General features: G+C 45.7%; 1 protein-coding gene across 3 annotated transcripts in view; it reads right to left on the minus strand.

The window, feature by feature from the left end:
- The window catches only part of LDLRAD4 (low density lipoprotein receptor class A domain containing 4), a 303,261-nt gene that overhangs the window by 238,830 nt on the left and 44,277 nt on the right, over positions 1-20,154 (minus strand). For all 3 annotated transcript variants that reach the window (XM_036419376.2, XM_045574708.1, XM_036419380.2), the window contains one exon: positions 9,153-9,226. The gene's annotated coding sequence lies outside the window, so the exon portion shown is untranslated. The remainder of the gene's footprint in view (positions 1-9,152; positions 9,227-20,154) is intronic.

The raw sequence follows: 20,154 nt of genomic DNA on the forward strand, positions 1-20,154 counted from the left end.
TGAGAGAGAGTCATCGACCAACTGCCTCTTGCACACCCCCTATTGGGGATATGCCTGCAACCAAGGTACATGCCCTTGACCGGAATCAAACCCGGGACCCTTCAGTCCCCAAACCGAAACTCTATTGAGCCAAACCGGTCTCGGCAAAATATTAAAACTTTCCTATGAAGAACCATAGATAGAAAGGAATCCCCTTTTCCTCTTTCTCTTCAAGGTCCCTGATAATCACGGGGAAACAAAGTCATCCAGTCTGGTGACATTCAGTGGAAGGAACGGACGCCCCACTAGCAAAGAGGAGGCATCAGTAGTCAGAGCCCTGCTTGCTCCTCCTGCCACAGCGGTGCTGTCCCACCCAGTTCCTGAGCCACACCTACCATTGCGTAAGAGCCACACAACCAGACGTGGGAAAGCTATCCACATAGGGCGGAATCAGTCTTGTTGCCCTAAGCCAGTGGTCAGCAAACTCATTAGTTAACAGAGCCAAATATCAACAGTACAATGATTGAAATTTCTTTTGAGAGCCAAATTTTTTAAACTTAAACTTCTTCTAACACCACTTCTTCAAATAGACTCGACCAGGCTGTGGTAGTTTGTGGAAGAGCCACACTCACGGGGCCAAAGAGCCGCACTGCATGTGGCTCGCAAGCTGGAATTTGCCGACCATGGCCCTAAGCCAAATGTACAGAATGCCCCAGTGGTTCCCTTACAGTGTACCTCTCTCTTGTGATTAAACGTTTTTTCTCTTCATTAAACCAATGTCATCAGTGTTTCTTTAATTTGATCTTCTATTAATTATTCTTGATTGCAGAAATTTCAAATTACTAGCATTTTCTCTGAAATAAACATTTAATCATCTGATTTTTAACTTGGACTAAGTCCATTCCTCATAATAAGTTTGTCCGCTCACCCACACTAAGTTCCATCTAAAGTCAGAATAGGAAGAAGAAGAATTTGGGAGCCCCCTCCATAATGTAAGAGCAGATGATGGAAATGTATGAGCCTTCTCAACAAAATCATCACAGCCAAGGCATGAGACAAGAATGTAACAAGTACGCACAGGCCAAGAGTAGGTAATTTATCCAAATGATGTCCTCCACGACCTCCCCCACCTTACCTTCCGAAGTGAAGCAAGATTCATTTTTCACATCTCCATATCAGTTCCAACCCAGGAGATTCAGAACACAAGGCTGATTTTATCTTTACCTTTGATCATGTATTAGTAAACTAATAGTCATTAAAATGCTTCTGTGAAAGAAGATAGATTACAAAGCTTTTGAGTGTTCCCAATTTCTAATGGCAGAACATCAACAGTGAAATCTTTCCAACTGCATTTAGAGATAGGGCAAAATTCTTTTTTCCCTCGGCTTTATTTTGAGGTATGATTGACAAATGGGGTGAAATTCTTAAACGTACTTTTGAGTAGTTATAGGAAGAAGGGCAGGATATTTTGAAACCATGAGTTCACTGGCCAAAATCACACAAATTGAAGGCTGGCTACAATATGCACTATTTGGGGTAGATTTTCAGAAGGTATATATTATACAAGAGTGAGTGTGAGTTGCAACAGGTAAAGGCATCCAGGGACAGGCAGGAAATACTTGAAATAATGAGTATAACAAGGGGGAAATCTCGAAGGTTGTACTGATGAGTTGAAAGGATGCACAGTACTGACTGTTAAAACTTAGCAACTGTTTTCAAGATAAAAATAGTTCTGGGGAATGGATAATGGTGATGGTTGTACAACAATGTGAATGCAATTAATGCCGCCGAACTGTGTGCTTACAAGTGGCTGAAGCGTGCTGTCTTCCATAGAGCAGCTGCACCATTTTTCACTCCCACCAGCATACGTGAGGGTTCCATTCCAAACTTTTCATGTCACGTATATTTTACCACAATTTTTCCAAAAGAGGAGCAGAACATTTGAGAACCAATTAAAGATTTAAAAAAAAAAATCTAGATAACTAACAAATATCACAATACTACTAGTAAGTGGTAATAAGTTCTTTAATGAAAACGGGAAAGAACCCTTATATCTTGCAAATCACTAAAAAACACTTCACAAACCCACACAGACCCATGGAACAACTTTCTTTCAAATGATTCAAGAATCTCAGTGCATTTTCTTTATTTTTGTGAAGTTAATGGGGGTCCTGAGACGAGAAGTAAGGTGACAGGATATGTGGCAGTTGCCGGACTAACGGGAAGCGCAACTCTGCCCAGGCACTGTACTGGGGAAATGCAGCTCAGCCCAAGTTTAGAAATAAAGAAAGCCAAAAGCATCATTACTCTCGGAACATAACAGCAGGTAAAATACTCTATCAGAACAGAACCTGCATAATAGGTAGCAGCTTTGCAACTTTTAACAAGTAAATGTACACAGACAACAGTCTGGTGATTACCAGAGGGTAAGGAAGGGTGGGAGGAGGTAAAAGAGAGTCTGAGGGGAACAGATGGTGATAGAAGGAAACCTGAGTTAAAGTGGTGAACACATAATATACAGATTATGTATTAATCTGCACACCTGAAACCTATGTGATTTTATTAATCAATGTTACCCCAATAAATTCAATTTAAAAAAAAAAAATGCAGCCCTAGCTGGTTTGGCTCAGTGGATAGTGTGTCGGCCTGCAGACTTAGGATCCCAAGTCTGATTCCAGTCAAGGGCACATGCCCAAGGTTGCAGACTCCATTCCCAGGAGGAGAGTATGCAGGAGGCAGCCGATCAATGATTCTCATCACTGATGTTTCCATCTCTCTCTCCCTCTCCCTTCCTCTCTGAAATCAATAAAATTATTTTTTTAAAGTAAATGTAGCCTGGGGTTGCAGAGTGTTTAGAATGAGTCTTCCCCGCCCTAATGCCCCATCTCCAAGCTCCGCCTTACATTCTGCCCTGGGACGTAGAGAAGTGACCGCTGTAACGGACAAGCCCAGCAACACCACGGCTTCCCTAGCTAAACCGATGGACCCAACGGAAAAGCTTCCGGCCCCGAGTGGAATACGCAGCCCGGCAGGGAGCAGCACTCCGGGCCTGTCCTCCGTGATCACTGTGCAGCTACGATGCTTGGTGTTTGTAAGTTATCTGCACTCTTACTCAGCAACCTCATCTCTCAAACATGGCCGGCCGGGCAGTGACGGTGCTTAGCAGAGTGCCACTGGGCAGCCGCCACGTCCACAGCGCTGGGAAAGCAGAAGTGATGCGTTCACTGCCTCATATCTCCTCCACTGTCCTCTGGACAAGCACGTCTCTGACTCCACCATCATATTCCCCTCGAGCAGAGAAATGTAGAGAACCATGGCAAAGGAGATCCCAGGGGAAAACGTGGGAGACAATTTATTAAATTTCAGGCTGAAGCCACGGGGAATCCAGACACCCTGAGGTCTCCCACGCACCCAACTTGCAAGGTCATCAAGCATCCCCAACACAAAAACAAGCAGGATATGAAGTTCAAGAGGAAAGCCCATAGAGGAAAAAATCAATTAGGAACCGGAGGAGCCCCCTCTTGTGCTGACAGACTTCACACACCATTCTACCTGCACCCGTCTCCTCCCTTTGCCTGGCCTCTGCCACCATGCCCAGGCCTCCCTCTCCCACACTCCTTCCATTTCCAACGTGATTTTCCAAGCTAAATGAACTGTACAGCTCATGCTCCACTGCGAACATGCTTATCCTTTTTGAAGGTCAAAACCTTACTAAGAATCCCATTAAGTCCCTGGCTTTCCCTGTAGACACAGGCACGGTTTCAGGGAATTCACATATGTCCTGGGTCTCCTGGGGGCAGAAAACTTCTGCCCCGGTGGCTGCCTCCTTCCTTGTCCTTTCTGCATTGGATCTGAGAAACCCCTTGGCCGCCTAGCTCTATCTGTAAGCGTTACGTAACCACAACAAGTTTCAAGAATCCATGAGGATGCCTTTGGGAGGGTTGGCCCATCCACCCCGCAGACAGCAAGATTCTAAGAGGAGAGCGTCTCAGAGAGACGCGAGAGGTCCAGCCAGCTGACACCGGGCAGCCCTCAAGGGCAGCCCCCCCTCCAGAGGATGCTCCCCGCTCCCGGTGACCGCCCTCGCACACGGGCCAATGTGACTTTGCGGGGACCGCTGAGACCCAGTCTGTTACAACTGGCATCCGTTGCCATAGGCGAGTCATCGCAAGAACCTGACCTTGGTAAGCACATTTCACACTTGAGTGCCGTCCATCCGGGTGGCACGGAGCGGGGAGCGGGGAGGCAGGAAGACAGACAGAGACGCCGCTAGAGCAGGCTGCCAGGCACTGCCCCCGCCCACGGGCTGCGGGGCCTGCCTCGCCCACACGGAGGGACTGAGCCCACGAAGCCAAATTTCTGAGCTGCTGCTGCTGAGAATCCCATAAAAAGCGGTGCTATTTCTAACCTCCCGCACCATGGAAAAATACACACTCCAGCAGGCAACCCAAAATCTCTGGAAGGTTTATTTTTATACCCGTCCCCACGCACCCCCCCCCCTCCCAACCCATACTTCCCCCACAAAAACTTTAGGTGGAAAATTTGCTAGCTTTTTCGCAGTTTGACATTACTAAGCCAAGCCTCCACTGATGTGGCTACTAGCATGTTTGATTTTAAAGCAAAAAAGCAAAGTTTCTAACACAACTCTGAGTGTCTACTTGATAAGAAAACAATATAGTCCAATAACAGAAGGACAGAATCCAACGAACAGGCAAAGAAAACTTCCCCAGTATCCAGCCATGAACAGAAAGGACAGCGGTCACCAGTTTCTCTTCCCCGCCTCTGAAAGTGGTGTTCTACCTGCTGCCGTCCCTGTGCACTGCTGTGTTTCCCTAATTCAAACATGGCACAGAGCATCCCTGGTGCCCTCGCTGATTTTCAGCTTTCCGTGGTGCACTCTTAACCTTGAAGTTGAGGAATGAGGGAAAGCAGTGAGATGGAGCTCAGATCCGATCCCCCAATGCAGTGTAGACATGGGCCGGCAGGAGGGAGGGTAAATAGGCCTGGAGAACCCTTCTTGTTGGCTCTCGGAAGCCAAGGGGGACCCTAAAACTAGTCTCCCTAGGATCTACCCCACCCACTGGGAACCTTGGCATTACTTCCCTGAGGACAACCTGGAAGGTGAGAGGCACCAGCTCCTCACACGGATGGGACATCTTAGTCCAGCCTCTAGATCACATGTGTCAAACACAAGGCCCGCGGGCCAAATCTGTCCCGCCAGGCCTTGCAATGTGGCCCGCACCGCGCTGTCATCACTGCACTCCGCTGCGTTTCCATCACAATGACAGTTTATGACTGTTCAGTAAACCATTCGGCCTGCGATTTAGGCTGGATTTTAGATTTTGGCCCCTTCTCTGATTGAGTTCGACACCCCTACTCTAGATGCTCTCAACCTCGCTGTAAGGCTCAGTCTAAACTCTAAATCCTCCTTCAGCGCTGGGAACCCTTGGCAGAGTACGGTCATTTTTACCACAGCTCAGAATGTGTCTGTTTTATCACATTGTCATGGTTTAATCTATTTAATTGTACACTACCAAGGATATATTCAGAGAAAATAAGCATTACCTTATGCACCACTGCAGACATCAGGGACCTACACTCAAAGATGGCACTTCTCCCTGCACCTCTGATCCTATTTGATTTACCTTTAAAGTTTAAATGTAATGCAAATGCTGGAAATCCAGCTCAGGGGTGCATTATCTATATCTAGGGTTATTTTTTTATTTTTTTTAATTGATTTCAGAGAGGAAGGGAGAGGGAGAGAGGGAGAGATAGAAACATCAATGATGACAGAATCATTGATCGGCTGCCTCCTGCATGTCCCCCACTGGGATCAAGCCTGCAGCCTGGGTATGTGCCCAGACCAGGAATCAAACCGTCACCTCCCAGATCATAGGTTGACACTCAACCACTGAGCCATGCTAGCTGGGCCTAAGGTTATTTTTTAATTGCAGAAGCATCTTTCCACAGGGACCAAGGTCTCAGGCTGAAAGACTTCCAAATGGCTCCCTGGTCCTCACCATGCACTCAGGTCCATTAAGGACCTTGGGAGAAAAACAAACCCTTTCTTGTCTGTGCTAGGAGCCAACCAGGTCTACGTCTGAGGTTTCATTCTCTCAAGAAGAGGACGAGAAATGGTGCAAAAGCTTGAATAACGATTTATTCACCTACATTCAGCAGCTCTGTGCTCAACTGAGTCACAGCACCAGCACTCCACCACAAGTAACAGAGAAATTATAAATTCCAGGACAGTAAGCTCTAAGAACCTACTTTACACTTGCAAAAGTTCTTAAAAACACCTCAGAACCCAAGTATGAGCTCAAAAATGACCTGAGCCCTCGCCCATGTGCACAGTGGTTATAGCATCATGCACCTGGGTTGCAGGTTTGCAGGTTTAATCTCGGGAGCACGTGCAGGAGGCAACCAATCTATGTGTTTCTCTCACATCTCTCTCTCTCTCTCTCTCTCTCTCTCTCCCTCTCTCTCTCTCTCTCTCTCTCTCTCTTCCTCTCCCTCCCTCTCCCTTCCTTCCTCTCTCCTATTTTCTCTCTCTCCCTCTTTCCCCTATCCCCTTCTAAAAATCAAGATATCCTCAGGTGAGAATTAATTAAAAAGAAAGAAAGAAAATGACCTGAGAAGCACAAATCGGCATGCAGTCTGTAGACAGGATCTGTTCTCTATCTGCTCTGATTGTAGCTTTGTATTTAAAATCCATATACAGAAATGTAGCTTTAAAAAAAAAGTTTTCCGTTACCAATTTTGAAAGTTGCTTAAAATAGCTGACAGAGGCAGTAACCCCATATATGGGGGAAATCAGGTGCTTATGTAATTTGCAAGAATTATTTCTACTTTTGTTGAAAATTTGTAAATCAAGCTGTGAGTCCTTAGGGGTATAACCCAGTGGTGTATTCAGTTACTCAGTAAAATTCTACTTGAAGACAGTTTTAGTGTTTGGTGGGTGGAGTCAAAGAGGACTGTATCTGAGATGGTATCTCTGGGCCCAGGTACAAATGAGAGGCCACCTCCACTTTAAGTTGGTGGTGGGTGTGCCAAGTCATGGAAGAAAAAAAGCCCAGCTCATCAACATGCACCAAGCCAGGGAAGATAAGGGATTCCCAAACACCACGCTGGCCTGTCAAGTCATCAAGAATCACACGAATGGGAAGTATTTCATCAGTCACTAAGCATCCATGAGGCGAGCAGCCCAAAAGTGCCGTGAAAGCATGTCCCCCCCTCTCCCCCCCAGGAGAGCCCACTGAAAGGGCTCTAGGCCTTCAGCTGTCTGGCAGGGAAATCCACTCAGGAGAGAAACACGTGAACTGCGCACACGCAGCGACGCAGAGGAACTGCACCCAGCACTGACCGAGTGTGGTTGGTTACATACCGTGTGCTCCTCAGCACCTACAATCTCAGGAAGGCTCCAGACTCTGAAAACTCCATTTAAATTCAAGTTTCCGTGGGCCTCCAGGAGGAAGCACATTAAGTCCCTCCTGGTTGGCCCATTGCCTCATCTATTTCCAAACTACAGCCACAAGTCAAAAGGCTGAATGAGCGAGCCTCCGGGAGCGATCTTTATTAATCCATTTCATTGGACAGAAGCTGTGTTGAACTCCTCCTATGAACCAGGAAGGAGGGGCCCTAGAGAAAAAGAAATAAGGGAGGGGATGCGGGGGAGTCTTGACCTTACAAAGCTTACATTCCAGTAGAGGGTTTAGCTTAAACAGTGAGTTACACCTGGCACATTAAAAATTATGGAAAAGTTATGCCGAGACCGGTTTGGCTCAGTGGATAGAGCGTCGGCTTGGGGACTGAAGGGTCCCAGGTTCGATTCCGGTCAGGGGCATGTGCCTTGGTTGCGGGCATATCCCCAGTGGGTGGTGTGCAGGAGGCAGCTGATCGATGACTCTCTCGTCGATGTTTCTAGCTCTCTATTTCTCTCCCTTCTTCTCTGTACAAAATCAATAAAATATATATTTTTAAAAAAATAATGGAAAAGTTACGCCTTATATTTTAGAGACTTTCTTCCTTTCCTGAAGACTCTCAATATTTCTCCACTTGAGGCTCCCACGGCCTGGGAATTGGGCAGAACAGGAGCCACTGAAACCCCTTAAGAGTTGAGAAAGACAGAGGCACAAAGTTGGGAAGAGGCACACCTCGGGCGAAAAGCTGGCAGCAGGCAGGCAGGCAGAGGGGGGTAGGATGCGCCTGGCACGCTCCTGGCAACCTGCTGACTGCCTCGCATGGGGCCGGCTCCGATGCAGGCTCTGAGTCTGAGGGTATCCAGACAGAACCAAAACGCATAGGGGTTATCTAAGCTTCCAGTTCCAGAAACCCCAACGCCCAGCTACGTACACCCCACCCTCCAAAACACATAAAAACCAAATGCAGCAAATCAGAAGGTCAACCCCCACTTCACCGTACAGACCATGTATACTACCGACACAAAGGAAAACCTGCCCGCTCGACGTCACAAAGCTGAGAGAAAGGGACTGACGTTTAGTTAGTGTGTGTCATGTGCCAAGTGCTGTATGAAGCAGGGTGGCTCACTTATTTCTCAAGGCAACCGTATTATTATTATCCCATTTATGAAGGAAGAAACCAAGCAAAACCAAAAATTTAGAATGAGAAATAAAGAATCCCTGGTGTCTGGGCATTAAGTGCTCAGGCTCAGCAGAACAGTAAAATTGTTTTTCTTCAGGTATTTTAGTAACTCTAGAAATATTTTCTATATATTCAGGCCCACTTGTGAATGTGCTTGTGCTTGATCATATTTAATCTGATCTCCTACAACTTCCCTCCTATCAGAAAGAAAACTGCTAGTAGTTCTTACACCTAGAAGTTGGTACAACTTTCCTGAGGAGAACACCATCGCAAGAATCAATGCTGTGACCAGCTCTGCTCCACAAACATTGTCAAAAAGAGAGTCTGGCCTCGGCCCTTGTGTCTCGGTTGGCTGAGCATCATCCCAACATGCACCAAGAGGTCACCGTCCGATTCCTGGTCCAGGCGCCTGCGATTCCTGCTCAGGGCGCCTGCCTTGGCTGAGGCACATCCCCAGCAGGGAAGTGCAGGAGGCAGCCAATCAATGGTTTTTCTTTCTCCCTCCCCTCTTTCTCTCTAAAAATCCATTTTAAAAGTTTATTTTAAAAAAAGAAGTCTTATGATCTACTCACCTTTTAAGCTGTATGAAGACTGGTGTCAGTCCTTGGTTTTATAAGCAGATGATGTTACAAATGTAGAACTTCAGCTAAAAAGGAAAAATAAAGAATTTCAGTGAACCATTTATTGGTTTCACTTGGTGCATCCCCTTCCCCAAGTTCCAAAAAATATGTGAGGACCGTCGCAATCACCGTAAAGGCACAAATACAAAAATGAATAAATTAAGAATACAAAAATAAGCATCAGATATTAAAGAAAAGGAAGAAGGAACTTGAATTAAAAATCTGGGGTAAGAGATGTGACTGAAGGGGGAACAGAAATCCCCCTGTCAGCTCTCCAGCAGCCACAGGGGCACCGAGTTCTCATCTTCCAATCAAAGGACCTACACTTGTTCTTCCGAACACCCAGGCCTTTTCTTCAATGAGGGGCCACAAACAAATAATGGATGATGTCCTAATTGGATTTTGGGGTGTTTTTCAAATCGTAAACATGATAACTATGGCTGTGAAAAGACCATTCTCTTTCTTAACAATTCGAATTATCTTGCAATGACACCGATCCACCAATCCCCCCCGGACTTTTTCCTCCCATGAAATGCATGTTTAATTTCGTGAGAGCAGCACCGACCCCTGCTTAGTGAAGACCTCACTGGGGTGATAACACCTGTGGTTCTACCTACAAGGCTGTCTTCACACCTGCTCTACACTCTGTTGGTAGAATGTCCTCCATTGAGTGCTCCAAACTCTGTCCACTTCCAGGTCACACAATCTGTCACCAGCATCCCCATCCCAACGTGATGAGCAGACTCTGTGAGCATTGAGCCATTCCAGGTCACTTCAGGTGACCCCCTCATGCCTTACAAAGCCGTTTCAGGTAAACTCAGTCAGCTCTGCCTCAGATACCACAGCACCTCTCAGCCCCCAGCCTGCCAATGAGGAGGATTCCACTCCTGTCCAAGGTTGAATAAGCCACCATCTGTCCAGCTTGTGTGCTGCAGTGTACTCTCCAGGAGACTTGTCCCTCAAAGCGTACTCCTGCCATATGCCACTCCTGAGTGATCAGCCAATGCTAAGACATCCAGATTTTAAAAATGACTATGTCTAGCCAGAGGATACTGTGAGATTCCTGTGGCGGTCCACCCCAAACACAAGAGCCCAACACCTCGCTATTTTTGTGTAACTCCTTCCTATCAATAATTGCGAATCTACAGACATTATTTTCTCTTCCTGTCTTCTAACCACTGAGGGAAGAAAACAATCCACTTCTGATTTGCCAGATAACAGATTTCATTTCTCAACGGGGTGTGTGTGCTTTCATCAGTCTTCCTGGCATTTAAATTATGCTCAGATTTCTTGGGAACACAAATCAGTGGAACAATCAGATATGTACTGTGGGGGCAGAATTCTAAGGTGACCCCCAAACAAGTCATTCCTTTGTATAATCCCCTCCACCTGAGTGCAGGCAGAAGTTGTGAAAATGGCAAAAATAATAATGGGATTTCACTCCTTTCATCCGGTTATGCTATTTATGACTCCACCTCGGCAGACTAGACAGTGAGACTCACTTTCTGGAGTTAGAGAAGTGAGCAGCCATGTCATGACAGGGCTTGTGAGGGAGCCACATAGCAAGGATCTAAGAGCATGCCCCCCGCTGAAAGCCTGCAAGAAAACAGGGACATCAATTCTACACCTACAAGAAAATAGATTCTGCTAGCAACTTGAATGAGGTTAGAAGTAGATCCTTCCCCATTCACATCTCCAGATGAGAATACAGCTGGGCCAACACCTTGACTGCAGCCTTCTGAAATCCTGAGCAGAGAACCAACTAAGCCATACCCAGACTCCCGACCCACGGAAACTGTGAGATAATATATGGGTGTTGGTTTAAGCTATAAGTGTATGGTAATTTGTTACATAGCAAATAATTCAGTAATTTACTAAATATGGAGTATATATAACATATATGTGTGTATTAAATGCATAAATAATTGTACATCAGAACGGCCCTCTCTACCGGCCTCATCCATCCATAAATGGAGCTTCATTTATCCTTCTTGAGTATGAGCAACTTGTGGGCAAGAACCACATCACCATCTCCCTGGCATCCCCAGGATTTTGCAGAGTATGTGGCAAGTGGGAGGTCCTGAACATTTTTTTAATGAAGCCAAATTAAAAGAGTTATGATTTGTCAATCTCTAGTTACTACAATAAGGCCAAAGCAACAGAATTCATGCAAGCCCTCCGGCAGAGCTTAGAAACTCAAAATTAATTTCCAAACAGGTGGAAGACACTTAGCCTCATGCTCTATCCCAAATGACAAACACAGTTTTCCACTACCGGTTATTTCCCTTTACCTGCAAATCCCAGTCAGTGCTTAGAAATGTTGTTCCCTGGTGTTTTTGTTTTTGTTTTTGATTTGGCATTAGCCAAAAATCCTTACCACTTCTCTAGCATTCTGCCATCTCACAGCTGAAGATTAAAAAAAAATTCTCTAAAAAAATTTTTAAAGTAAGAATTTGTGGCTTGTTCTTAATATTCCATTCATATCAATAATTCATTCCCAATCAAAATGGAAACACCATTACAGGTCAAATAACACTGTTCTAATTCTAAAACAAACGTTAATTCAACTTCCTGACAACCTATTTCAAAAGTCCTTTAAGATTTTTCTATTTTTAAACTGATGATTTTTATTTTATTTTTTAATATATTTTATTGATTTTTTTACAGAGAGGAAAGGAGAGAGATAGAGAGCTAGAAACATCGATGAGAAACATCGAACAGTTGCCTCTTGCACACCCCCTACCGGGAATGTGCCCGCAACCAATGTACATGCCCTTGACCGGAATAGAACCTGGGACCTTTCAGTCCGCAGACCGATGCTCCACCACTGAGCCAAACCGGTTTCGGCTTAAACTGAAGATTTTTAATTATTTTAAGCAAGATTTTATTTAATCTCTGTTTAAAGTTGAACACATAAATATACTGTTTCTGTTATCCTTAAGAGATAAATGATTGTTTGTTTTATTTCAAGAAGATTGTGACTACAGTTGTGTTTATTTTAGATTTTGAAAGACATGATTTATTAAAAGGGATATTTTTAAGTATTCAAATCAGTTAAATTACTTAAGAGAGTTCAAAATAAACGCTTCATTCATTACAGAAACCTATCATGCTCTCCTGAAACCTATATTCAAGATCTTATTATACATTCCTACTCCCACATAAATCACTCAGTAAACCTGAACGTCATCTCCGAGGTTTATCCATCCCCTGGTGCTCAGTCTACCAGGCAGCAGTTCTCAAACTCAAGCCAAGAAAAACTTAAAGACACCAGTCCCATGACATACAAGGCAGAGAATTTCAATAAACTCGCCTCTTCTTCCCAGCATAATTTTAACTCTCCGGAGCCCATCTCTATGTGTGAAAATAGCCAGTGACCCACAGCAGGGAACTGGAGGGTCACGGAGACCCCTCCCCGTGCAGAGAAAGAAACAGGCCCAGAGGATGGACCCTACCCAGTTCCCTTCACCCTCCGTTCTAGTAAGTGCCTGCCCTTCCCATAAGCTCACAAAGCACAGCTCCTCACAAAGCCCAGTGCTTCAAGAAGAAGAAGGCCGAGGGTTAACCCTGTGCCCCCAAATGAAAGCAGGCCTTCACAAGAAGCGGTCACTTGGGAGGAAGGCACTGAGGAGAATTAACAAGCACAGGTGCTCCCAGAGGTGTTGGCGGAGGTCCTCTCTCACATCGTTGCATGAAGCATCTGAGGAATCTACACGTGGCTTTCCTTCCGAAGTGAAAACGCGTGGGCCAGTGGGCGATCTCACTAACCCCAAGCCATCTCCTCAAGGCCATGCTCCTGACACACTCCCAGCAGCCTCCACAGCACTGCGGGTTCAGTGGCTGCAGTTTGGGAACCAGGAACTGGTGAGAGGCAGAGCAAGAAGAGGCCGTGTGCGGGTATTCCTGAAAAGTAACACGTAACAAGGACCTGCCTCCATCAAGAAGGGGCTAGGTGAATGGCGGATACTGGGAAATCACAAAGGAAGTAAGGCATGTGGGTTCTGCATCTTCAGAACGTCCTCACTTCCTCTTTAGGGTAAAGGAAGACACGTGTCCCGCACAAAGGTTACGAGAGAGACCTGGCCACGTGCTTCCTTCCTTTCTCTGGCACGGGATCGGCTCCCGCTGGGGACTGGGCCCCGTGAAGTGCAGCCATTTAAAACACCGTGACCTCTGGAGACAAGAGGCGAGAACCACTTCGCGGACATTTACAAACTGGGACAGAGGAAAACACAGATGGAGGAAATGTGTTCAATGCTACAGAGAGAGATTAAGGAAAACAGAGCACGCAGGTCTCCTTCCAGAACCTTTTTTTGCTTTACAGCATTTTTCGGAAATGCTGTGGTGTTCCTTAACAATGGACCCACATGCAGAAACATACACGCATGGATTTTTGTGTCAGATACATTTTCTCTTATTTTTGGCACTTTTTTTCCTTTTTGTTAATCCTCACGCAAGGATATTTTTCCATTGGCTTTTGGAGAGTGGAAGGAAGGAGAGACAGAGAGAGAAACATTGATGTGAGAGGGACACATAGATTGGTTGCCTCCCACATGCGCCAGAAATCAAGCCTGAAACCAAGGTACGTGCCCTTAACCAGAATCAAACCTGGGACCCTTCCCTCCTCTGGCCGATGCGCTATCCACTGAGCCAAACCGGCCCTGTCAGGTTTGGCTGGAGCTATCAGGTACATTTTCAAGACACAAAAATGCATGTGTGCATTCGTTCAACCCATAAATGCCACAATTTTTGTTCTGATGCTTTCTCTCATGGAGCTGACTTGTTTCAGAATAAACTAATACCAAGAAACACTGACCACAGGTTGTCTTTGTGGCCCAAGGATCTGCCTCCTCACTAGCTGAGACTGGCCTGAGGGGCCCACAGAGCCCAGCATGACGAGCAAACCACCGGCACCAGGTGGCCACGTGCAGGGTCCGGCCATCGGGCCTCGACCAAGGGCTTGGCAAGTTGTTTCTTAACAAAGCATCAGAACCCATTGCTTGGTGCCTTTCAAACAAGCAGGGTGGCCCTGAGCAACTCCCAGCAGGCACTGAGCCGGAGGGAGGGAAGGAGAAGGGCCCCCGGAGCCAGATGTTGTCTATCGGCTGTCTGGCTTACTTCCCAAAATAGAAAGGAAGGACCTCCTCAAAGCAGATGCATTCTGTTTCCTGGTGCAAATAAAGCATGGCCATAGCCACACCCACAAATCATCTCTTCTGGAACACAGAGAACGGGCCCTGGGGTACGGTCCAAGGGATTGGCCTCTTCAAAGACCTGGCCCCCAAAAGCTCCTTGGGCGGGGGGGGGGGGGGGGGGTGTTACATCTAATGGATGAAGGCAGTCCAGATAAACTCATATCCTCTGGGCCAGCACGGGACAGAAACAGCCACCGAGGTCTGAGCTGACAAGACAGCAGGGCAGGGCGGCCAATTGACTTTCAGAGAGAAGTCCCTCACGCCCTGCCTCGCCCTTCAAACAAGAAACCTTTTCAGTCAGAGCAGAAGCAGTCCATCTGCCTAAAGCTAAACAACAGGCAGGCTTCCTATCTTCCTTGCTGATTTGCACTGAGTTCTTCATGCTGCAAAGCACTGCAGTTCCATCTCCCAAGCTTAGTAAAGGCCAGAACCATCTATGAGGAAACTAGGACAAGGACACCCTCGGATGACACTGGGCTGCAACCAGCACCACAGCTAATCTGCGGCCCAGGCACAAGGGCACACATGTGCACAAACACACATGCTCAGGGGCATGACAAGCTTAAGATGGGATGCCTCAGGATCTTAAAGGGAGAAGCAGATGTTTCATAGCATAAGGGGGAGAGAGAGTTTTTAACAAAGCTGGAAAGAGCATGTTAAGGAAATAACAAAAAAAAAGAGAGAGAAAATGATTTATTTTAAGTGATATTCAAGTCCAACAGTGACCAGTCTCCTAGCTATTTCTAAACTCAAAGGGGAAAAAGGCAAGAATAACACCTTCACAAAAAGATCGCAAAGTGCTTAAAAGAGATGAAAAACTTGACCGTTTTTCTAAGACATCAAGATCCTTTTTCATTCCTTCGGAAGCAATACTGTCTTGTTTCCCAGGCATCATGGAAGGAGTTCTCGGGGTCAAACTATACTCTAAAAAAAGCACACTAGCACACCTCCAAATGAAGACACTACCGTATCTATGTGAGCCAAAACGGGAATCAAATACTCAGTCACTGCGGCAGGAAGTCCATGAGCACAACTGGGCCATTGAAAGGCAGAGCCACAGACACAGCCTGCCCTGCGTTCAAGTCCAGATCCACCACTGACTGCCTACAAGACCTCAGGCAAATGACATCAACGCCGAACTCAGCAGCTAAGGAATGGAGACTCGGGGAGCCACAGCAGCCAGGCCACCCTTTTGGTCTTTTCCATGAACACCCCACGGGCATGAACATGGACTGTGGCGCCACACTGGCAGATGAGAGTCCTGACTCCCGAAGACGGGCGCAGTGGGAGGCTACAGCCAGGACTTTTCAGGAGCCACAGCAGACTCAGCCCTAGGCTGGCGAAGCAGCAACTTTTTTTGTTTTGTTTTAATATATATTTTATTGATTTTTTTTACAGAGAGGAAGGGAAAGGGAAAGAGAGTCAGAAACATCGATGAGAGAGAAACATCAATCAGGTGCCTCCTGCACACCCCCTACTGGAATGAACCCGCAACAAGGCACACGCCCCTGACCGGAATCAAACCCGGGACCCCTCAGTCTGCAGGCCATCGCTCCATCCACTGAGCCAAACTGGTTACAGCAAAGCAGCAACGTGTTTGAAGACCCGGTATGTCCCAAGTTTTCTACCACCTACTATCAGAAAACAATAAGAACTAAAGTTATTGCTATGAAAACCCAAAATTTAATATGGGAAACAGGGCAAACATCAATAAGTCTGTGCCGTTAGAAAAAAAATGTCAAGATTGGTTTTCATAAGCCAAAGAACAAAATTATCAATATTTTATTGACCTGTATTAATATTTAACGTTAAATATAGACCCAACTCTCCATTTCTAAAAGAACTTCTAGGAGAGTTGTTTCTGCGTGCTGAATCCCTAGTGCTATGGTGGAGTGAATGCTAAGTGCCAGGAAGAGACCTGAAAAGTCACCGTGTCACGTAAGGTGGGAAGAAGAAACCAAAGCAGGTCAAAATCCACCCCCAAACTCATTCAGCCATGCAATCCACCGGCAGGTTGTCATGTGTGCCCACCAAGTGCCAGATAGGATCTGTGGGTACATCAGCAAGCACCATAAGGGTGGACAGTCCACCAACAAACCTACTCACCAGGTAGATGAAGCCATTGGCTCCGAAGTGCTCAGTGGCGTGGAGAAAGGCGAGAGTAGAGCAGGGCAGGGGATGGACAGTCAGGGCCGAGGGAAACTGTGCTGGAGAAGGCTCTCTGAGAAGGTGCATCTGAGCTACGGCTGGAAGGAGCCAAAGGGATGGACACATGGGTGTGTGAGAAACAGCGCTCCAGGGAGAAGTCCGGGAACAGGAAGCAGGGTGGCTGGACCGAGTGAATGAAATGATGTAAGGCAGGCCACAGGGAGCGCACGGGCTTTTAGGCAATGGTAAGGACTTGGCTTTTACCCAAGAGAAATGAGAAGCTATTAAGAGAGTCATGCATTCATTCAATAAGGATTTACCAGCCCTAGCTGGTTTGGCTCAGTGGGTAGAGCATCAGCCTGCAGACTGAAGGGTCCAGGGTTCGATTCAGATCAAGGGCACAAGCCAGGGTTGCAGGCTCGATCCCCAGTATGGGACATGTAAGATGCAGTCAATCAATGATTCTCATCATTGATGTTTCTCTCTCTCCCTTCCTCTCTGAAACAAATAAAAATATACTTTAAAAAAAAATTTACCAGATGTTAATATGCCAAGTCAGATGCTAAAGACACAGGAAGAGGAAGGAGGTTGAGAAGAGGCAAAAACTGAACTCTTCAACCTCCAAGAGTAGCTAAGTAATCGAGAAAACATGCCACGCCTCGGGTGGGAGCCTGGAAATGAGCATCTGTGGCCTCAAAGGACGCCTCCCAGATATCGAACGTTTACCACGGTTATGCCAAAGATACAGACGACCCTCAAGTTGTCTAAGTCAGCAGTGAAAAATCAAAGCAAGTTTAAAACAGCCCTGGAGGGTGTGGTTCTTTTGGTTGGAGCTTCATCCCACACACCAGGAGCGGGCGGGCTCAATTCCCAGTCGGGAGACATACCCAGATGTGGATTTGACCCCCATCGGGTCATGTGTGGAGGCAACCAATCAATGTTTCTCTCTCACCTCTCTCTCTCTTTCCCTCTCCCTCTCTTTATCTCAAATCAATTTTAAAAATTAAGTTCAAAATCATTTTAGTTTTGACTGTACCTCCCTGGATTCTAAATATTTAAATCTGTCAGTGGTATTGTGATAGCTCTATGGTAACAACAATGGCTGGAAAGTCATAACACTTTATTTCCCAACATTTCTGAGTGGCAAAGCGTTTACTATTCATTAATATATAAGCTACATATTTGTCATTTGGTAAACTGACCCAGTGAAATTAAATTACATGAACTATATCTCTTACCACTTTCTCTGTAACTCCCCATAATACTAATCATTTTGTATTTTCAAGCATTTTTAATGCAATGCATACCCACATGCATATATATAAAAGTACATAATTGCATATATCTTTATATACACATATACTGAGTTGTTATATTAAATACCTATCTGTACATATATGTATCACATGTAAAACATTTTTAAAGCTTCTAAAAACAATCTTAGCCTTCCTATGTGAACTAATCTATCTTCTCTTCTATTGCAGATCACTTTTAAGTGCCGGTTGTGACCTACTAAGGTGACTTCATGGACCACCAAAGAGTTGTTAACTGAAGTTCTAAACACTGGTCTAGGCACTTAAATAATTAACAACTGCTAATGAATGATTAACTGCACGACATCAGCTGTCTCCCGCTTTGTCCAACAATCCTCCCAGCCTTAGAACGGAGCAAACTCTCCTAGTGAAACCCTGGGGAGTCCTGAGGACGATGTTCCCAGCACAGCCTCAGGCCTCGTGGGTGAACCAGAAAGCAGAAAGGAGCCAACTGTTCTCTGCTGCAGCGAAACAGAACTCACCCCGTCTGCACTACCCATGCATCAACTTTTCAGAGTCCGCGATCCAGTAATCAGAAATAACTTAATGAAAATGTTCTACTGCTCAAGGATTTCACCTTTGGCCTTCACGGCTTTGGTAAACTCGTGAGTGGCCATTAAAATAGGCCCAGTGTAAGCACCGCTTTACACTCTCAGGCAGGAAAGACTCAGGCTCAGCAGGTCTGCGGTGAGGCCCAAGATTCTGCATTTCCAACAAGCTCCCCAGCGGGTGACACTGTGGTATCCAGTAACAGCGCACAAGACAGCCCTCAGTGTTTTATGGATCAAGATACCCCTTCTTAGACTCCCCTGTGTGCTCAGACACAGAGCAGGCCCCTCTGCAGAGAGCACCATGAAGGCAGGTATGGAGGTGACATCCACAAGCATGTTCATGTGGGCTTCAGCGATGGCCGCCCAGCAGTGATGACGATGGCAAGGGCCATCTGGGAAGAGCAGAGGAAAGCGCCCACGTGAGGGAGTGAAGTAACTCAGAAAGGAAACGGACTTGGAAAGCAGGGCAAGGCCAAGTGCAGAACCTATAAACCGTCAGAGGACATCTGTTTGGAAGTAGCTCACGTACCAGGAACTTGGATGCACTAAAAGTGAGCCACGTTAAGTCAAATGGGCTCATCAGGGCTCCAGCAGGCTGGAAAACACATATTAGTGATGAAACCATCACTTTTAAAAATGTTCATCTATCCTGTTTTATTTGAAAGGAACACAGAGGCTCCAAATATCCCCATGTTAATTGATTGTTTTCATTGAAAATAGATACACACTTATACTGCCTCATCAGAGGTCAAGTTCAGAACACAGTGATTGTAAAGACTGTTATTAGCCAATTTCTTATATTCCGTTATGTCACAGTTTTTATGGTGTGTTTTTAATTACCTCACCCCTCTTCATATTTTCTAAGAATAGTGCTTTTATGTCATTCTTAGAAAGCATTTCCCGGCATTTCCTACATGAGGTCACCAAAAAAAATAACTATTTGAGTTGAAATTCTATCCATTTGGGGGCCACTACTGACCAACTGAAGTCTGGACATGCCATTCTACATGCTTCTGGATTAATAGGGTTAAAACAAAACCCCAGAAACGGCAAAACCTAGACAAGCACAGCCTTCTCTCATTTGAAGGAAGTCATGCAGTCTCTCCTCATTCTTAAGGGTTTCATTAAACTAAGAAGCACAGAACACACTGTAAACCGATTTGCAAGTTTCCATGCTCGCTGCCAAATTTCCACTTCTGAAAAACCAATTTCAATTTTTAAAAAAAGTAAAACTAGCCTTCTAGTTCATCACATGGTTCAACTTATCTTTAATGTAGGGTACAAAGTTGGAAGAAAAGAAATCAATCCTTGGTAAAATAATGCAAATGTTAATTTATTGTTTTTATTTTTTAAATCGCTACATTGCCTCAAAATCATTTCCTCCTCTGAGATCTGGAAAGTTTTTAAAGCATGGACACTGCCAAACAATGACCTTGTTGTAAGCCAATGTTTCGTTATTTTTAAGGAATTTACTACCTTTTAGCTGAAGGAGTTCTCATGAAAATCCTTCCAAACCACTAACCTGGTGAAGAATTTTTACAGGTTTACAATATAATACTGCATAGCTTCTAAAGGTTCCAGGGCTGTGCTCTGTGCGTGACTTTGGTCTTTAAGAAGGCAGTGCGATCTAAAATGAATGGCCCAGGTAAGAGAAAGGGAAGCGAAAGGGGAAGAGCATGAAGCGGCTCTAGTGTAGCAACGCCACAGGGCAAGGTCAAGCTCGAGCGCAGTATGCTCCAGCTGCTAA

The sequence above is a fragment of the Pipistrellus kuhlii genome, unplaced genomic scaffold, assembly GCF_014108245.1.
Source record: "Pipistrellus kuhlii isolate mPipKuh1 unplaced genomic scaffold, mPipKuh1.p scaffold_m20_p_6, whole genome shotgun sequence".
In the NCBI taxonomy this organism is placed as follows: Eukaryota; Metazoa; Chordata; class Mammalia; order Chiroptera; family Vespertilionidae; genus Pipistrellus; species Pipistrellus kuhlii.